This window comes from Chelon labrosus, assembly GCF_963514085.1.
Source record: "Chelon labrosus genome assembly, chromosome: 18".
Classification (NCBI taxonomy): Eukaryota; Metazoa; Chordata; class Actinopteri; order Mugiliformes; family Mugilidae; genus Chelon; species Chelon labrosus.
The window spans coordinates 13,396,748-13,408,855 of record NC_140351.1 but is presented as its reverse complement, the minus strand read 5'-3'; positions in this window follow the sequence as shown (position 1 = coordinate 13,408,855).

Below are 12,108 nucleotides of genomic sequence, written 5' to 3'. Positions count from 1 at the left end.
TTGCTCATACGTTTTCAAACAGTTAAAAAAAAAAAAGAGAAAAGGCTAGAGTAATAATGATGAGTCCGACCTTTTCAGGAAACCATCCTTAGTCAAGCCACGCTGCTTTAGTACTCCTAAATGTAATACTAAAATGGAGCAGCTACACAGATTCAATAAATATGCGTGACACTTAACATTTGAGCTTCAGCTACAATTCCTCCTGAAAAAAAAAAATGAAAAGGTCAGTATATTGAAATTTTATATATTTTTTTTTACTTGACTCTTGACTCTTGTATTTCATCTGTACTACTACGCACTGCGTTCAGATCAGTCCTCACCAAAGCTCTTGACAGCTCGTACTGGAGCAGTTTTATGTGGGATTTGCATAAACTATTGTTTTATTTATTTATTTATTTGATAGGGACAGTGCACATTAATGAACATCTATTCAGACAGTAATAGACATAAATATGCCGGATTATAGCGACAACGCTAATTTGCATTCACACAATAAGACATAGGACAGGACAATAGATCACAATAAGAGCACACCACAAGACAGTACATTACTAAGAAAATAAAAGTCAATGGTTGCAAGACTGGTTTGCTTTCAACCACTGCTTGAGGTGAGGTTTGAAGGTTTGTAATGTGGTACACTCCCTTATGGAGAGTGGAAGACTGTTCCAGATCTTACCGGCCTTTACAGAAAGATCATTTTGTCCAAAGGCTGTTTTTCTGTGTCTGACCTCAGTCATACACACTGTCTCGTCTTTGGGTAGATGTGATTGTCTGCTGTTTTAAATTCTAGTCGGCATCTGTCCGCAGACACATAAACCAAAAATTAACCTTGAGTGGTGTCTCTGATATTGATCTCCTGACCTGGGTGGTTTACTCTTGGACCCCAGCCATGCCTAAGCATTGCATGGACCTGGGGACGCTTCCAGATTAGATACGATGGTAACAATCTGTACCTTTCTCAAATACACTCATAGCTGAGAGATGAGTCGGCCTTTACCAAACAGACTTGTGCACGTTTTAATGGAAGCTGGCAGTATAAAACGTCAAAGTGCATTCAGCATGATGCACAATACATCAAAGCTGGCTTCGATTTTTTTCCGCCGCTTCAAAAACACAGTGACAAGCCAGCCAATCAATCTTGGTTTACCAGTTAACTTAAGAGGGAAGTTAACGGAAGATGTCACCAACAACGCCAATGGGCGCTTGAGCAACACTTTAACAGCCAGTCACTGATGGTGTAGCATTGATCAACCAATTGCAACATATTCACAGACAATCCAGAAAATACATCAAATCTCACTGAACACTTTAGAGGCACACGAGAAACTGGAAATTTCATACACCAAAATATTTACTGGTTCACACGTCTGCTCACTCAGACGTGGAATAATGAAGACTTGTCACGGTTATAATGGTTCATTCATCAAAAAAAGGATGTCAGGACCTGAACGAGTGATTTTTGCCCTCCTTCTGATTTGTACATCCGTTTGAATGAAAGAATTGTTCTCTTTAATCTCTACCCGGAGCTGGTTGCCTTTTTTATTCCTGATTTCATCATTGTAGCCGAATGTCTGTGTGTGGGAGTGCTTGCTATTGTTAATCCATTCTCCTCTCTGACAACTGCCTGAATGAACGCATTGTTCATGCCGTGAACAGGCGCCACAACCATCAGTAAGACAAGGACACCGGCTTCCCACCCATGGGCACCGCCAACTAGCTCCCCTAGGAGCACATGCATGAGCCAGAAGGATCACTAACTGTCAAGGCTGCGTCATATCACTTATACAGTGACATGACTGCATATGGCTCTCTCTAAATATAATCTCAAAGAGACACTGCTGTGCTGCATGATCCGTAGAAATGGTCGCAGGAAAATGTGAGCTTTACCTAAAACTGCTTCCAAATGGAAAGCAGCACGTATTTGGCGCTGGCTTCTTGTTGCAGTAGGAGGAAAGAATTATCAAAAAAGAGATTCATTTGTACAAAATACACCAACTTTCTCTCCCTAACTAATGGCCCATTGGTTTAATCTTTACACTGAGCAATCGTGGTGTAAACAAACAGGACTCGGTTAGTCCGTTAGCAACCACCAACACTCCCCACACTTGATTGCGCTGTCAGTCCAAATGTAGTTTACTGCTCCTTCCGTGGATTTTGCAGTTACATTTCACAAGTAAAGTAGGCCAGTGTGGGAGCTGTGGGAAAAACACAAAGTAATGGGCTTTAGTCGACGCTTAAGTAAAATAAATCAACAGTGTTTTGTCACACAAGGCAGCTGCAAATGGTATGAGTCTTAAGGGGTGAGTAAATGTGTCTGTACATAACATCTCGGTTTCTCAATTCGCTGCAGTGTCTAACCCAGTCCTCTCTGCTGCCTCGGAGTATGTCTATGCTGAGACGACCATCAGGATCTGCAAGTAACTAATCCAGCATATGTTAATGGCAGTTGAACAGTATCCACCTGGAATCCATTAGATGAGCTTAATCATTTTTACCTTTCTTGTTCCACTTTTAACCCATCAATTTTGGGGTACAGAGCTTGGTCAAGACACCTCAACCATGGACATGTGACCCTGCAGTTATACTTCCACCCGAACATTGACCTGTGTGAGGCTCGAACTCAGAGCTTCAGATTAGGTGATTGCTGCAATGCCCTCCTGCACCAATAAATCACGTGGCTACATTTTCGCAGAAGTGCCTTTTAGGTGTTGCTCGAACACACTAGAATCTATCATGCTGCTACAAGTGGCAATCCCACAGGAGCCCACCCTCCCCCGCAAAGCTCCAGTCTTTTTGTTAACGTTGCAGCATGGAACTGGCTAATGCAAGAACACTGAGCACAAGGTTTGAGGAGAGAGAAAGAAGCTAAACATATATATGATTGGTTGATGCTTCACCAGGTCATTGGGATGGCTATGGGTCAGCAGGTAGAGCAGGTTAGTGGTTTGATTCCTAGCACAGGGAGACTACATGCTGAAGTGTCCTTGAGCACAACACTGAACCCCAAGTTGGACATGCATGGAACTGGTGTGATCTTGTGTCAAAGAGTGGGTAAATGTGACAATGTGACCATTTAGTTTTGGAAAATAGGCAGCGACATGGATTTATCATCAGATTGTTGCTCAATATCACTTCCCTGAATACGCCACTATGAGATGAGAAACCGAGCAAAAATGTCTTTGTCAAGCAGTTTTATGTCTCTTAGTGGACAGGTTTCTCAACGTGATAGTACGCCACTGTGCAAGATGCACTCAAAAACCATTACTGGTGTGTAGCTGTGATCATAATGAAGACAGTAGTTGTAAACTGAGTATTCACTGACAACTAAACATGTTCACTGAGCCCTAAGACCAATACGTTGGCATTAGCATGTGTCCATCTATCGAAAGCATTAGAAAAAGCATTCGTTGGCTGACCAAAGACAAATTTGAGACGATTTTAAAAAAAAAGCAGAAAGACAAAAAACTGTTGCTGCATTTGAATTACCGGGAGGATCAACACGTGCATTATTATAACCCACATACATTCAGTGGAGTGGTTCAACATCACCGAGCAGCACAGGTGATGTTCCCCACACAGGCACAGGAATAGGCATGAGTGTTTTCAGAGGAAAGGAATCAGGACGGGTTTAATGTAGCAGAAGAAGAAAAGAGTAGAGCTTGCCGCTGGGATTTCGATTCACTTGAGCTTGAACTGCGCTCACACACGAACAAGTAACTCGGCCAAAAAGTGCTGTGTCACTGAAGAGGAGCAGGAAACGCTGCAGTTCTGCTCTGCTCCACTGATCTGACACTGCTTTGTTACCACCCAGTAAAAAAAATGAACAAAGGCTGACACCCGATCCACAGTGGAAAAACGCAGATGTAGTCTTTATCGCCCTCTTGTGGTCGGTGGTACTTAATTAACTACAGCAGGCGCTTCCTCAAACACACACACACGTACTGCAAACAAGTAAAGACCTACTGAGATTCAAAGAGCTATGTCGCCCCGAGGCTGCTCCTGTCTAGTTTGGATTCATTTTACATCTGACGTCAGATACCATTCCTCAAATTCACAGCCCAGCCATCACTCTGTCTGTGTGTGTGTGGGTGTGTGTGTGTAAGAGAGAATATATGTTTGTCCGGTTTGTCAACACTCAACAATTTTCACTTTTTTCAATTTGTTGCTCATTTCACAAACTTCTTTTTTTTTTATCTGGATGCACAAAAACACATGCAGATACACAAACACACAGAGACACACACACCAGTTAGAGGCTAATACTCCTGTCCAGGAACTGTCTGACCCTACATCCTTTATTGCCAGCTGTTACCCTCCAGTCATGCAGAACTAAAACGCAGATAGAGATAGAGATAGAGATACAGATAGATAGATTTTCATAGATGGCTAAGATTGTTTATCACTGTGTCTCTTCCCTCCCCCTGCTCCTCTGTCGGGGTGTGTCATTATTTTTTCTGCCATGTCCTGCAGGCAATGCTCGCATTACAGAATTTCTGATTTCCTGAATGCACCTCGGCGCGCACACACTGACACAGAAACACACAAACACACAGCCACCCGACACTATCAGGCGATGCTCTTGTGTAAGAAACAGGTGGATACTGGAGGAACAGCGGAGAGCAACTGAGGACAGAAAAAGGAGAGGGGAACAGCTCTGAGAGACGTGAACAGTGGCAACTTTTGGACTTAATGAGAGACGCATGAATGAGAGTGAAGGAATGATGGGGAGACGTGTGCTGACCGGACTGAAGAGGACATGTTCTCCTCCATAGGACACACACGCATATACGCATTCACGCACAAGACTAAAAAGACCGGCTTTTGAGAAGTATCAGGTAAGTCATTTAAACTTTTCTCATAACTGATGAATGAATTAGAGTTATTTAGTGTTTCCCCTGAAAGATACACACAACAAAGCCAAAAGTAGCCCTACAACTTATCAAGAATTTTCTAAATGAAAAGAGCAAATGTAGAAATGCCTGTGCATCATTTTGACTTCAAAGGAAGCCATACTGTGTGGACATAGGTTTAGGAGTGACAATAGCAGCTTAGATTCTGTGTAGGCTCAAGCCTGGAGACTGGTACTGTTAATTTTCTGACATGGACACATGGACATTCACACACAGCAGACAATTAATGTTTGTCATGTAAAATCACAAGTGACTATCATGTATACTTGTATCAGATGAGTCTGGGAACAAAAGAAAACTGTTGTTGAAGTGAATAATTGTGCAAATCGGCATTTTTAGAAAACAAAATTGTGCGACAAATGGCAAATCTGCACATATAAGTTGATCAGTTTACACTCCTGCTGCGTACTTCATCCAGCAAACCCTGAAAATCTTCATGCTTTGATATGGTTCTGTGTCACTGGGGACACTCCCACTGTGTATAATACAGTCAAGACACAGTACCAATTGTGCATAGGTATATGCTTATACGTTTACTTGTTGATCCCAATATTTAGTGTTGAGGTTAATAATAAGAGATGTTTGAACAAATAGTAAATACATTCCTGCTGACAGTAGAGAATACAGAGGAGATACAACAGCTGGATTTTATTCAGCTTGGCTTTGTATAAACATGATACTATAGAATAACAAAATCAGCCATTATTCAACAGTGTCTACAAGACGAAGCCATTTTATTTGAGTTAGACATTACGGGCAAGCGTAATGTGCCCACCAGCGCAAAGGAAAATCCCTTGGCAATAAATCCTCCAACCTAAAAATCCATAGAGGTTGTTTGTCTCTTTGATGCGACCCATGGTTGAGTCAGTGTCGTGGCATCAAGAGCTACGCCACAGATACACTGTTAAAAATCAATACTGCAAAATAGATTTTGCCCAGTGTTAGGAAAAGACCATGGTAGAAAAAGTTCTCTGTTAGAAGTGTTTGTAGTTTTAGAAAAACTTGGAATATTGTTTGAAATAACAGTCACCCGTGTTAAAGTCAAGTGTTTCCAACCCATCTATCCACCCCAATCTCCTCTGTAAAGTTGCGACTAACAATGTCACGACTAATTCTCTGTTACACAGCCAGTTTTCTAACAATAAAACCCACAATTTCCACTGAGAGAAGAAAAATAAACCTATAATTTGGTTTTGCAATTGTAAGCTAGTATTACTAAAGGCCAGTTTACATAATATGGCTTTAAACTCTTTGATAATTGCACACCTTTTCTCTTTAGAGAGTTTGTCATACAGATCAAAAGTGTTGTAAATAGTTGAGTCACATAAGCTTAATTAAATTTTAGGATTGTTGGTTTTGGAAAGTTCCAGATAGTGAGACGGACGAACTTATCTCCCATTAAAAGGATGTAGAGGTTATAGGTATCCAGTGTATTTTGACTATTTGATATGTATTTCAGACTGACTATTACTTTGTTTTGAGTAAGTCAAAACATTGATTTAGTATGTAAAAAGCAGTAAAATAATGATATAAATAAGATAAATAGTTTGGACAAACCATGACAGTTTTCTATGTTTAGTATAGCTTTTATGTAATGTAAATAGGGCATGTAAGTAAGGATCACATCTGTGACTACAAAGAGTGGATTTTGTGGAAGTGGTTTAAAATTATGCGTTTTCCATATTTGCAAATACGCAAACGAGGAGAACGTTAACAAATGTTCCAGTTTTAGTATGGACAGCATAGATATTATCAAAACGAAAGGAATAGTTTTGTTTATCATTATGGATCAAATGACTGCAGGTATATCTAACACCTGTCTGCAGTTCTCCTCACATGTAGAAAGTATTAGTAAGGAAGTATTATATGTGTTGCTTTAATTCAATATTTTAGTTTTACAGCCTTGTTTTAAACTTACTGTCAGTAAGTCAACATTAAATAAATGCCAAATGGTACTAAAATCACAAATCCCCTTTAGCTAGTTAGCTAACAAGCAGTGTTAGCATTTAGCAGCTAAATCACCACATTGCTTAATACTTCCTTGTGTTGTTAGCGAGGCCAAAGGAAACCAACCACAGGTAAATGCTTAATCTTAACTATATAAAATAACATGAATCCCTCCAGAGTGAAAGGCTAATCTGTTAGGCTAGGCTAGTTAGGAAACAGGCAAAGTTAGCATTTAGCGGCTAAATACCATATAGCTTATTTCCCTGTGTAAGTGCGACCACTTAGTTAACTTAGCTCTTGGTGAATTAGATGAATGCCAAGTCTTAACCACATGAAAGTACAGAAATCTTTGGTGTAGAGCTAGGTATGTTAGCTTTTGAACAGTTAACTTTTAGGACTATTTTGCTAATCGTCTCTCTTCAGTATAATTTGCAGTAGTGCTTTTGTCTTATCTTGTCTTGACCCATGCAACTGAATTGAGTTTAGTTTAATCTAGAGTTCACCATTTTTTGTTTGTTTGTATTCTAGTATTTTGTACATCTTATTTAAAAAGTTAGGTTTTGGTCTTAAAGCCATTTTTTACAACACATGCCCAGCACAGCTAGCATTAGCAAGTAGTTCTGAGCAGTGGTAGCTGTCAGGACCAAACTGGAGCTAAGGAGAAACCAGGCGGTCAGAAAGTTGACTCCAGATAAGCTATACATTCTTGATATCATCTTTCATAGGTGATTAAAATGTCAACGTTTGTGTTATGCCAGCCGAATAACAGAGTAGTATTTTCTTGCTAAATATGCTTGATACACTACTATCCATATTTAACACTGTGAACTAAAGTGTATTCACAACATTAGGCTTCAATAACCTGCAACAATAACCTGTATCTTTTGAAGGTGTGAATGCAGGGAAGTGTAACACAATCTGCCGAGTCCACCCTTGCCCTACAGTCAATACTTTGTGCAGACAATGGAGCAGATAATATTAGATCGTTTTAGCTTACAAGCTGTAAAGGAAGATTTCTGTGTAATCCCACGGCCCGAGACAATGAGACAGTGATCATATCCACATCTAGAAACGCAGATTGCACGGAAGAGGATGAGTGTGATGAGTGCAAAAAGAGGAAGCTGGTGAGCGTGCGTATTCAGACTTTGTTCTCACCAAAAAAAGCTTGAAATTCAATTTGAATATTTGCAAATTATGATTACAGAGAAGTGCAGATGAGAACTAAATTGAACTGAAAAGCAAAATATCAGTCTCTTTTGAATTGTTTACCTCATGTTTCCAGGAGGATGTGTGGCCCTTGCTCTGTCCAACACTGGAGATTGAGATATGACATTCTTCTTGTCATCTGGCTTTTGCTTCTGGCTGCAGCTCCACACACTGGTAATTATTTAAGTAAATGAAATCGGGCGCGTGGTGCAAGGATTTTGCACCCTGAGAGGCCTTTATCTTAAGTTTATTTTTTGTTACCCATTACAGCACTTGGCTATTTCCTGGGAGACACTAAGGCAGTATTAAATGGCTGTAAAGACCACTGGACCCTGCAGGACAGGACCGCCATGCCGCAGCTTTTCCAGATGACCGTGTGTGTGGATGTTCGCGTGGTCGTCCCTGGGGCCTGGGTGGCCTTCTCTTACAGCTCGGTCCACACACCCAAGCCTGAGTTGGGGCTGGAGGGAGACCACGAGGCGATATATGGGTGGCTGCTACGAGTCAGACACAGATTTCCAATCCAGCTATCCCCAACACACTGGCACAGGGTGTGTCTACGGAGGGACGTACGCGGCAACACTTTCAGCCTAGAGGTAATGCTTGTAATGCCCTCTATGCCCAGTGGAAGAATTCACATCCTTTACTTATACACAAATATAGTAGACAATCAGAAAAATACTCAGTTATTACTGCAAAGTGTCCTCGGAGTGAATTAAAAAAGTAGGCTCCACATGAGTATAAGTTACAGTACACATGTAGTAGCAATATTGGAATTAGTTTGGACGTAGCAGGATTAAATGTATATAGATTGAAGTGTTTTGTATTTATATGTCTGCAATGCAGGAAGTTCAGTTTGCAGCATAAAAAAATACTCAAGTATTACACAAGAACACCAATATGTACTTAAGTTAGACACTTAATTAATTTCCAACACTGATTAAATCACATATTAGCGCAAAACAATATCTAATAGTGTTGTCTAAAGAATACCACATTATGACAGATGTATGTTTATCTTGCTGTTCTCTTCTCTTCTCTCTTTGCTGTTCTCTTCTCTCTTTCTTCTGTCTGTACCCGGCTGGCCTTAGGCAGATGGGTCCCTCCATATGAGCTGGGTTCTGCTCAAGGTTTCTTCCTGTTAAAAGGGAGTTTTTCCTTGCCACCGCTGCCTTCAGGCTTGCTCTGGGGGTTTCAGGCCGGGTTTTTGTAAAGCGTCTTGAGACCATTTGTATTGTTATTGACGTTATATAAATAAAATTGAATTGAATTGAATTGAACCACATATTCAAGGTGAAGTTTGGCATGAAGGACAAACTAATCACCTGTAAACCATTATTTAGATAAGCGACATAAAGTATGTTCATTTTAGCCCAGTAGACCTTCGACTTACATAGCTGAGTGAAAACTATTTACATACCTTTGTGACAGAAATACATTCGCTATTTTAAGCTAGCTAGAAAATGCTTAACTGCGACCTATTGCTTTTTCCAGTTAATTTATTCATTCATCTTCTGTATTATTTAAAATTCAGGTACAGGAAATATTCATAAATTGAGATTAGCTAAATCTACAGTTGTTACAGTAGTTCATTTTATATAAAATTTTATCTTAAAATAGTCTTACAGTGAAGTTTAACAAAGGTACTTGGTCTTCATATGTTAACACTACCCACTCAGTACAGGTAACAACCTCAGTAAAAAAACTCTTGGTTATAATTAAGTTTTGCCCCAGTTTTCTCTTTTGAATAATTTTGGTTAACCCTTAGTCAGTGGATTCAACAATGAAAGAAACTAACAAGCTGTGTAAATGTCCCAGGTTGACGGGATGATGGTGGCAGAGAGGACGGTCATCGCACAGGCCATCCCCCCTTCCGGCTCGCTGTGGCTGGGCTGTCGTCCCAGAGATCGACCCCGTGGAGCCGAGCTCGGGAAAGTGGAGCTGTACCTGTTCCGCATGTGGGCCGACCTGGGTCGTCACGAGTTCTGCGAGGACGGCACTGTGATCGGCTGGAACGCCCAGTACTGGGGAGTGACCAGTCCCAACGCGCGAGAGAGAGACCCAAACCTTCCGTGTGGTGAGACGGACATGAAAAAATATTGATTTTACCTATACTGTAGACTAGAACTCATGCATGAAGACCCTGCCGAACTAATTAGTTACTGCATGTATAACTAAATGCATGGTAGTCCTACTGTTGGGTTCATGAGACCTAAATATGGAAGACTTTCATTTTAGCTAAGAAAAAAATTTAATAATACAACATGTTTACAATATGTTGTATGGAATTTCTTAAGCATGCACTGTGTCTTGTCTAACTAACTCACTTGAATTTACTAGTTTTAACTTACATCGATCAAGCACAACATTATGACCACCTTTATACAAACAGTTGTGACTCATCAGAGAATGGACATGGGCCCTCTGAGGGTGTCCTGTGGTGTCTGGCAACAGGATGTTCTTAGTGGAGGCCTTTGGGTCCTATAGGTTGAGGGGAGGGGCCTCTGGATCATCCCACAGATACTTGATCAGTTTGGGATCTAGTGAATTTGGAGGCCAGGTCAACACCTTGTGCTGTTTTTCATGTTTATTGAGTTGTTCCTAAATCGTTTCGTGTGTGTGTACATGTCTAAGTAACATCCACACGAATGCCAGGTCCAAACGTTTCCCAGCAGAACATTGTATTGTCACAAGATGGTCAATGTCCTGTCAGTGGTCATTGTGGTGTGGCTGATAGGTGTATAGGCAAAGGGTAGCATGTGATCCGTGATTTTGAATGTGATGTAGTCTTACCAAACTCTGAGCAGAAAATTATGGATTTGAACTGAAGATCATCCAGTCTTCATATGTGAATTAGCTAATAAAATGCAGAGAGGAATGACAAAGTCATGCCTTCGACGTAATGACTGCATAGCCAAGGCGTCTCTCTCTCTCTTAAAACTGAAACAAAACAGTTTTTTTCTTTTTGTTCAAGTTATCAAATGGAGTCTGGAAAGATAATTGTTTTCATATAGCCATGCTCCAGGATATTGAAATTCCTTCAAAGGTTTGAAAATGGATGTCGTCCAACTCTTTTAAAATAAATCTCACCAGGATATTTCTTGTTTGTCTTAATTTAAAACATCGAGAGTGCATCAAAAGCCTCTGTTCAGTGTTTGGTGTTTTCATTGCTAACACATGTCTGTAAATGTGTAGCTGTGCATGTTCTAGGATGCATGTTGGATGTTCAATGTTGCATGTTTTTATGTCTTATAGACCACAAACGGTTGAGACGCTGGGTGCCTGGTCTTCCCAAAGGCATTCTTAATTTTCTTTCTGCAGGTGACTTTTCTACTCACACGCATGTTGTGTATGTCTTTGTAAATGTGTGTATGTGTGTATTAGGAAACAGTAGAACAGACGTCTAAAAAACTTTAGAGTTAGGATTATCTTAATGAGCACATTCACTTTCAGCTTTTCCAACCGGATTTGGACGGTCGTTGTTTCCTCCGCCTGGTAAGCATGTTTGTTGCGATGAGGAAGTTTCTGCCAGTTCGAATCTAAATCTAAATGATCTTCTCAGCCATGGAAATCAGCATATATTATGCAAATGGTTGTTGCCTATTTTTTATAGATAAAGCCACTTCTTGTGAACGAGAGCATTTATTCATAGAAACGCGTGTCAGGCGCTGGTGACGCTATTCCAATGAAACAAGCCCGAATCATGTCATCGAATTTTGTTTTCTGTCCGATGCGATGCCATTTAAAAGCTGCTAAATTATCAGGGACACAAAATACAGTATTAATTGAAGTGAGTAAGCGATAGAAAATATAATTATGGCGTATCTTTTTAAGTGTAGTTCATATTTTTCGTTGGATGGGTTTTATTTTAAATATTCAATTACAGTGCTTAATTACAAGTAAATCATAGAAACTGGCATAATTTATTTCATGTGGGGTCAAATCATTGTGGTTTTGTGCATTTTTTGTTTAGATACTTTAATAATAATGTCAGGTAAACACAATTCTAATTGGGTGGTGTCATTTCCAGTTACATTATAATGAG